Below are 10,011 nucleotides of genomic sequence, written 5' to 3' on the forward strand. Positions count from 1 at the left end.
GATAGGGAGAGATGACAGGGAGGCGACGCAGAAGAAGGAGAGACGCAAGAGTGTCCGGTGGCATCACAAATCAAGGGGGGAGAGATGAGGGGGCGGCGGCTCTGGTTTGGGGTGAGTGAGAGTCAGAGGAGGGGAAAGAGCGAGTCGTTTCATGTCGTCGAATCAATTTGGAGGAACGACCAAGTTTAGCATATCTAGCAAATATGATATTTTAGGGAACGTGTGGGTTTCGGTTTCTGAGATGGACCAAACACGAGAATAGGCGCTAGGTGTGGAATAGACCCATTAGAACTCACGATGGACCAAAACCAAACACACCCTAAAAACGGCAGCCATGAGAAGCCCGGAGAATCCTATTCCGCGCGTAGGTCGCTACGTTTTTCTCTCTTTTTCACGTTCTTCCCCATAGCGACCTATTGCGTAATCCCCTCGTGTGTGTGGTCCTCTTCTGGGCCTGCCCATTTCGGGTTCTTCCTCACACCGGTTTTGGAAAGGTTCTAGAAGCTTCCCTAAACCTGTTTTTTATTTTTCCATTGTCTTTTCTTCAGGTGTTTTCTTTCTTTTTCTTTTTCTTTTTCCTTTTTAGTTTTTTCTGTTCTTTTTTGTTTTCCCTTTCTTTTCCATTTTTCTTTTTCTCTCTTTTTTGTGTGGCGAATATCTTTTTCAAATTCATAAACATTACTTTAAAATCATGATTTTTTTTCTGAATTCACAAACATAATTTTGAAATCGTGAACTTTAAACTCACCAACATTTTTTGACTTCACAAACATTTTAATGAAATCGTGAACATTCTTCTAATTGATGAACATTTTTCAAAATTGCGATCATTTTTTGTGAATATTTTTTTCTGAAATTGCGAACATTATTTTCAAATTTGTGAACATTTTTTGAACCGGTGAACATTTTTGAAATGATGCACATTTTATGAATCAGCGAATTTGTTTTAATCGCTGAACATTGTTTGAATTGGCGAGCTTTTTTTATTCATGAGCATTTCTTGTTTTGACAAACATTTTTATGGAAATGCATGAACATTTTGAACCAGTGAACATTTTTTTCAATCGATGAACTTTTCCGGTAATTCATGATCATTTCTTATCTTTGTGAATATTTTTCAAAACAATCGTGAACATTTTTTTAATTCGCAAAATTGCTGTTAAAATTCACCAACATATTTTTAATATGAGAACAGTTTTTCAAAATCATGAACATTTTTTTAATCCACGAACATTTTATGATTTCAGGAATATTTTTTTCCTAAATTTCATATTTTAAATTTTTTAATTTCTAATTCCCGAATTATTTATAGAAGAAGAAATTAAAAAATGAAAAGAAAAGTAAATGAAAAACTGGGTGGCGTCGTGGCCCGCTCATGGGCTGGTCCAATAGGGTGCGCCTGGGAGGTCTCGCGAAGCCCATCCAATTATTTTTTATAGGGGTACATATACGGGTGTTTTGGGGTGCAAAATGAAAATTCCAGTAGAGCCTTCTCCTTCCCTCAAAAATAAATAAATAAAACTAGGGCCTTCTCCTGCTTCCTCGCCCCAGCCGCCATCAGCAGACAGCAGACCGATCTGCCCTCTTACCCACCCGGCATAATCCCTATGGCAACCGAGGCCGGCCACCCTGCCTCGCTCCTCACTGCCGTCGAAGGCTACGTCGGCGACCGGTCCAACGAGAGGACTGCCACAGGCCTCACGAGGAAGGGCCTGAGCATCAAGGCGTCCCTTTTCCCCAACCGCCCGCCACAGCCATCCAAGCTGTGGGTGCACTGCCCGGAGGCCGTGCACGTCGACACCCCCCGCGTCCTCTGCACCGCCGGCGACCTGATCCTCTTCCGGGTCGACGTCTCCCCCGATTGTGTCCCAGACAGCCGTTTCTCGACGCGGCTGGATTGCGACTATTTCATCTACCGCGCTGACCCCAATTCGCAAGTGCTCACGCTCCTCGACGACATGCGCACCAGATGTTTCGAAGACAATGAGGTTGGTATTCTTCCCCGTGGTCTCCACGACTACACCATCGCCGCGCTGCTTCCTGGTCCTCTCAGCTTCCACGAGTTCGTGCTCCATTTGTTCCACTCCGAGACGTCGAGCTGGGCCTCCATGGTGCTGCCTGTGGCGGAGCCACAGGTGGAGTTCGATTGCGTCATCCCCACCAACATGGATCTTTATTACCACTATACTTCCAACGTCATCACAATCGGCGGTGAGCACGGCACCATGGGCTGGGTCGATCTCTGGCGAGGCATCCTGTTGTGTGATGTGCTGCGTGAGAAGCCAACTCTCCGTGGAATACCGTTGCCTCTGCCGATGGAACGTATCACCGCCGGCGAACATTTAGGCCGTGCAATGGATTGCCGAGGCATTGCCGTCGTCAATGGCTCTCTCAAGCTTGTCCAACTGGACATCACCGGCAATTACCTCTTACACTCCATAGACTCTGAAACAGGGTTTCCAACTTTGCTGGTGGATGACTGGGCGATCTCCTCATGGACCAATAGCACGATGGAGAATTCTTACGAAGCTTGGGGCGAGCATGCACGGTCGAAGCTGCTGAGGTTGCAATCAAAACTGATATGATTTCACAACCGACCGGAATGCTGCTGCTGCCATCAGAGGAGGGTGTTGAGAACCCAGAACAAGAGTCAGCCTACTTCCAGCGCCTTGTGATCTCTGACCCGTCTCCGAGCTTGCACGGTGATGGTGTTGTTTACCTAATTGCCAGGGAGAAATTATATCACCCAAAGTCATGGATCCTTGCTCTTGACATGAATACCAAGACGCTGCAAACTGTTGTTCCGTTTGGCACCGTAGAAGTAGAAGACCCAAGTGATTCTGTCATGTATTGCACTAGCAGGTCTGCCTCCAATACTTGAGGTAGCCAAATTTATCCATTCCTAAAAAAAATCTGTGTTTTTTTTTCTCCTGTCTGTCTCATACGTGAAACATTTTATCTATTTCGTGGAACTGGAGACCATGGGCTATCTACAGCAGGAATAAATTCAGCATGAAGATGTTTTTCTCAAGGTTAAATTAAGAAAGCATACCCCGGTGCTGTACGCAGTTTTTCTCTGGGTCTTGCTTGACATATCCATTTAGTGGCATTTTACTATGTTAGATAGAAGACATGATCTCCTGTGTTTTTGATTTGTGGTCAACCTGCTTAATATGTTTAAGCAACATATATCTCTCCTTGTTTCTTAATGTGTTGGACATGATCTCCTGTGTTGTAACTTGTCTAGTATGTTTCAACTGACTTGTATGGTGGTATATATTTGAAGAATCCATGTGGTTCGTTGATCTCCTATGTGACCTGTCTGCTCAATGGTGATAATGTTGAAGGACATAAGATTTGTGTGTGCCTTTTGTTTTCTAGACTGTCTTTCTACTTGAACCAACATAAATTACTACTGGAGTAGTATTTACTTAATATGTCTCTTTTGTCCTTTCACATTGTACACTAGATCATGGTAACGCGCCATTGCTGTGCCTGTCTATTTTTTACAATAAACACAATGGGAATTTATATAAATATAGAAACATGAAAGTCGTTAGCAACAGAAGAGGGAGTGAGGCTTTTTGGCTCACAGACTCCTTCAAAAATTCAAAATTCAACTTTTCAAGTTTCAAAATAATCTGAAAATATATACAGAAGTACTTATAGATGTATAATAGATGTGTGTAAATTTTCATTATAAAATACGTTTTGATGTGAGTTGTAAAAAAAATCATGTACCTTTATAGTGAATAGTATATGTGCTAGAAATACATGATTTTGTGTAGATTGCGTAAAAATGCATTTCATGATGAAACTTTGTACACAAGTGCTATACATCCATAGGTGTATGTGTATTATTTTTAGAATTTTATGGAACCTAAAATTTTGATTTTTGAATTTTCAATTTCGTAGAAGAGGTAAAGTCAACTATTTTCTGCCTATATCAAATTACAAGAGGCCGTTGTACATGCTGATCTTATAAATTAAAGGGAACTACCAATTAAATATTATGTCTTGGTAATGAAAAGAATTCCTAAGTTTAGTGCTGCAGGATCTCCATCCGCACCGAGATTTGCATGAAGTATATGAAAAATATAGTATGCATGAATGATCCCGAAAAAATGTTGTTGCTTTTTGCGAAAAGAGCTTAGATCTATTATAAAGATTCACCAGAAGTACAAAGTACCTCAAACATAAGACAAAATGCATCAATGTCTATGGACCACAGAACGACCAAAATCGTTGATCGAATGTGTCGTTGATGTCATTCCCATACCGGAGCCGGCATGCCCTTATTGATGACAGTCGTGACAACCGGGAAGTCTCTATGCACCTGCCCTAAGGACCAACACCTCGGAGCCGCAGTCGTCGCCATTGAACCGTTGAATCGATTTGAAGAACCTGACACCAATGTCACCGTCGCGTACGCACGACGAGAATCTATGCTGGAGCTCCGTCTAATCCGACCCAACGAACGCACTTGACAAAGATCAGAGCCCGGAAGACTAACTCGAAGAAGAAGTGCCTCCATCCGTCTGAGCATCACCTATGAAAGGACTAAAACCTTAATGTAGGATCGATAAGCATGTTTAGAGGGGTGTGAACTAAGCTCAAAATAGACTCTTTCCCAAGTTTTAATTTCTTGGCTGATTTTAGACTTTTCTAGCAATCTATAGAGCATCCTACACATGCAAGTCTAGACTATAGGCAGTGGAAAGTAAAGATATGCAAGTGCAAAGTAAATGAGATAGAGTTGAGAGAATCGCAAACACAATTGGCTTAGTGAAGGGTTTTTTCGTGCTTCGGATAGTTGGCGCTATCTTACATCCACGTTGATGGAGGCTTCGATCTGCGAAGGATCTAAGATCACAAGTATCCCGGTTGCGATATTCCATGAAGGAATAAGGTCCACCAAGGCTCTACGAAGGAGAAATAATAGCTATCCCACCATGGCGCACGCCCATGAAGGAATGGTCTCACTAAGGTAGATCTTCATGAAGTAGGCGATCTCGAAGACCGTACAAAATTCTTGGGTTCTACACAGTCTTGAAGACTTCCCAAGCGACACCTAGCCAATCTAGAAGACGTACACCCTCCAAAAATAGCAAAGACAGAGGTTGCTTTGGTGATGAATCATTTTCTCTTGTGCTTCAAAAGATAATCTCCTCAACACTCGAACTCTCTCAAGATTTGGCTATGGATTTGGAGAAGTAGGAGTGAAAATTTGACGCCCCGAGACCGATGCTCTAGTTGCCTTCCATTTGTTTTCGTTGTTGCCATGTGTTTCAGTTGTTTGTTGTCATGACCATGTTGAGTGCCTTGCCATTTTCTATTCTTGCATCATGTTCATCATTGGTTATATTGCATTGCCATGCCTCATTAAAACAGACATGCATCATACTTGGTTGAGCATCATGTCATGTTATGTGTTGTGTGTTTACCGTGTTGTTTGCTTCTTTTCGGTGTTGCTTCTTCTTGATAGTTCCAGTAATGTTGCGATTGTGAGGATCCGTTCGACTACGTGGGATCGTCTTCTTCATGGACTCATTCTTCTTCCTAGCGGGATTTCAGGCAAGATGACCGTCACTATTGATCTCACTACTATCATTGCTATGCTAGTTGTCTCGATGCTATCGCTATGTTGCGCTACCTACCACTTATTTATCAAGCCTCCAAAATTGCCATTATAGCCCCTAACCTTTTCCACCATCCTAGCAAACCGTTCGTTGGCTATGTTGCCGCTTTGCTCAGCCCCTCTTATAGCGTTGCTAGTTGCAGGTGCAGTGCAGGTTGTTCCATGTTGGGACATGGATATCTTGGGATATCACAATATCTCTTATTTAATTAATGCATCTATATACTTGGTAAAGGGTGGAAGGCTCGGACTTTTGCCTAGTGTTTTGTTTCACTCTTGCCGCCCTAGTTTCGGTCATACCGGTGTTATGTTCCTTGATTCTGCGTCCCTAACACGATGAGGGTTTATGGGCCCCTCTTGATAGTTTGCTTTGAATAAAACTCTTCCAGCAAGGCCCAACATTGGTTTTACCATTTGCCTAATAACAACTAAAACTTGCATAGGAACCGGCTAGCACCCGAGGACTCTTAATCAACCCCTGGTCCAATGCTCCTCATGAGTGTTGGTCCAAACTGGGCGATGTACGGCACCCCCGGGGCAACCAGGGTCTCAGCCAACCCGACGTCTTGCCCATCCGGTGTACCCTGAGAGCGAGATACGTGCGACTCCTATCAGGCTAGGTCGGTGCATCGAGAGGTCTTGCTGATTTTGTTTTACCATTGTCGAAATGTCTTGTGCACCGGGATTCCGAGTCTGATCGAAGGGTCCCGCGATGGAGGATTGTCTTCGTGGATCGTGAGCTTGTCATGGGCTAAGTTGGGACACCCCTGCAGGGTTTAAACTTTCGAGAGCCGTGCCCGCGATTATGTGGCAGATGGGAATTTGTTAATATCCGGTTGTAGCGAACTTGAACTAAACTCAATTAAAATACACCAACCGCGTGTGTAACTGTGACTGTCTCTTTTCGGGTGCGGTCGAGAAGAGAACATGGTTGGGTTATGTTTGAACGTAAGTAGTTCAGGATCACTTATTGATCATTACTAGTTTGTGACCGTTTGCGTAGTTTCTCATCTTACTCTTGTACTCGTAAGTTAGCCACCATACAATGCTTAGTCGCTGCTGCAATCTCACCACTTTACCCATTCCTTACCCATTATGCTTTGCTAGTCTTGATACCCATGGTAATGGGATTGCTGAGTCCTCGTGGCTCACAGATTACTACAACAACAGTTGCAGGTGCAGGTAATGCGATGTTCATGATGTGAGAGTGGTGTTTGCTTGTTTTGAAGTTCTCCTTCTTCTTCGTCGATCTTGGGATAGGTTCCTGGTCGGCAGCCTGGGCTAGCAGGGTGGATGTCGTTTGAGCTTCTGTTTGTGTTTCATCCGTAGTCGGGTATTGTTCTCATGTATGATGTTTGATGTATTCATGTGGCATTTGTATGCCTTTGTATGTTCCCCCAAGTATTATGTAATGGTACGATGTAATGATATCCACCTTGCAAAAGCGTCTCCAATATGCGCTTTTATCCTTGGTGGGACCTTCGAGTTCCTTTAGGATAGAGTCGCATATTGGGCGTGACAAGTTGGTATCAGAGCCTCGACCAACCATAGGAGCCCCCCTTGATTGTTCGTAGCTCGCCGTTATCGAGTCTAGAACGAAACTTTTTTGGAGTCTAGTTATCGGAGAGTAGGACTTCTTTTTACTCCTCAGCCCCTTCGTCTCTCTGGTGAGAAATCTTGACGTAGGTTTTGATATACTCCTCTTCCCCTTCAAAATTTTTTCTTTAGGGTCACGCAGTTAGTTTTCGTTTGTTGCAATGTCGGCTCTTTTCATCCGATGCACTTCTCTTCGAGTTGATTCGACCCTCTTTCTCTTTTGCAAGATCAATCCTCAATTCTTTCTTAACGGTGTTGTTTTCCCGTCTGAAGATAAGCAATGTCGTTCGAGGTTGTATTTCTTTTTCCCACCCGCCCACCCTTTTTCTTCTCGGAGCCGGAGTCCGTAATCGAGTATCCATCCTAATCGCGTGAAGCCTTTGTATTCTTTCCTCAAATTATTTTTTCAACTGGTGATTTTCTCTTCAAGTTATTCGTCGATTCCCCGTTCCAAGTTGCCTTTGTTTTTCCTTCCCTCCCACCCCTTTTCTTCCCGGAGTCTCAACCTCTATTCGGACATTAATTTCTTTTGTGCGGAGCCTCTTCATTCTTTCCTTAATTGTCTCAACCGGTGAATTCTCATCTAGTTCATCATTGTTCATCTCGTTTTCTTTCCGGTGGATCCAATTTAAGTTTTTTTCGTGTTGATCATATTCCTTTCCTCGACTCAAGTGTTTCCCCTTGCTCATTCGCCTCTCGCCAGTTTATCCTTCTGGAGTGCTCAAGACATCTCATAAGGTTCGTGTTTGCATTCAATTATTTCGAGGTTGTCACCTCATTCAAGTCTTTCAGTTGTTTCGGTGCATCACCTCTCTCTCCAACAATCCTTTCCAATGGTGTTTTTCTTTTCAATGGTTCCTAACCCACAGGTCTTTTCCCAGGATCTTACCTGACTCTTCTAATTTTCCAGGAGTTATTATCAAATTATTTTCGAAGTTTGATGTAAAAATGAATTTCATCAGTCAGATGCTTTTCCAAGATCGATTTCAAATTACTTTCATTGATGGCTCAACCTCTTCGCTTTTCATTTTCCCGGAGTATCTCAACAATTTGGTGGTGTTCCTCCTCGTCATTCTCAGCTTTGAAGGTCGAAGAAGAGTTTCTCTTAAATCTTGTCCATTCTCTTGAAGATTCATGGTTCTAGCCTTATGCCATCCTCTCATAATTGTTTTTGATTGTGAGAATTCTTTTCACCCATCCAGAGCAATTCAGGAGTCTTTTCAGTTTGATTCTCCGGAGCCCATCATCTCAAAATTATTCATTCTCAGCTTTCAGCTCCCGTTCTCCAAATCTTACCGGTGCATCGCTCAAATATTCTCTAGTCAGCTCATGATCTCTTCATTCTCTTGTATCTAAATTTCCTCAAGCATATTTGTTCTTCTAATTCTTCCCGGTGATTCATTCTCTTTTCTTCATTCTTTTTCGAATTCTTACGATGGTTCGTTCAAGATTCCTTTTCCTTGTCATCATATCAACTATTTCGTTCTTTCCAATCCTACCGGTGGTTCAGGAAGACCTTCCCAAGTTCGCGCTATATCTCTCTTTAATCTTTTTCAATGCGAATAAGTAGTATGCAAATCCATTGCTTCCCATCGATTTAATTGGTGGAGGATAAGCATAACATAATTCTTAATCTTATTTCATCAAGTTGATTAATCCCTTTCTTCGGAGTTTGTTCATGACGAATAAATTCTAGTCCCAAGTGTTTTTCATCTTTTCTTTTCCGGAGTTCCAAGCTTGTCTCGTCACGAAGCTCCATCTAAATCGTCGCAAGGCGTCATGTTGTTCTTTTCATCCTTCATTTCTTTAATCCTTTTGTTACCGGAGTTCTTCACGATGGTTCATTAAGGATTTAATTCATTCTTCAAGTGTTCATCAAAATTCTTGTGGAGAAGCTCAAGTATTTTTCTTCTTGCGTCTCGAGGTGCAATTAATTCTCTGTATTCTTTTGAAGTCGAGTTTGGCATTTCTTCGTTCTTCTCAGCTATTCAATCATTTCGTAGTGGCAGAATTTCACCTCAAGTTCTGAGATGTTCTCCGTAAGGCCACACAAGCCTATCCTTTTCGTTGTTGATTTTCCAACAACTACGTTCAATCCTTTTTGCAAGGATACTTTCCGAGTTCATTTGTGACAAAAGTTGGCTTTTTCTTCTTCGCACTTTTCTTTCCAACTATCTAGCGTTTATACTTTTGTTCCGGAGGCGTTGTAATGTTGCTCTCTTCAACCCGCCATTCCATCTTATCAAGTTCATGTTCTATTCCACTCCATGTTCAACCGAAGTGTTGTCCAAATTCTTTCATTCGTCTCCCTTGGCTATCTCGTTATATCGGTGCAGTTTCATATTCCTTTGTTTCATTAAGCCGTTGTTTCATGTCTTTCAACCTACAAGGTTGTGACGCCCGAATAATTAAACTACAGTGATCCCATGCTAATGGTGCCACGTCACCACGGTTACTGCTGCTAATCTGTCGTTAGATCAAAAGCGGTCCTAAATTCAAATTCAAAGTTTGGTAAATAATAAAAGTTTTTGAACATTAAAATAAAAATGTTCGGTCTGTATTAAATATTACATAGATAAATATGGTGTAGTAAACACATTTTTATAAAATGCCTAAATGATTCAAAATGATTTAAAACAGAAAAGTAAATAAATATAAGAAAATACAAAAGAGAAAAAACTAAACTAACAAAAAAAGGAAAGCACCCCCCCCCCCGCACTAGGCCACGACCCAGCAGGCCTCCAGGCCGCCCGGCCGGACCACCAGGCCCAACCGGC

The sequence above is a fragment of the Triticum dicoccoides genome, chromosome 7B, assembly GCF_002162155.2.
Source record: "Triticum dicoccoides isolate Atlit2015 ecotype Zavitan chromosome 7B, WEW_v2.0, whole genome shotgun sequence".
Classification (NCBI taxonomy): domain Eukaryota; kingdom Viridiplantae; phylum Streptophyta; class Magnoliopsida; order Poales; family Poaceae; genus Triticum; species Triticum dicoccoides.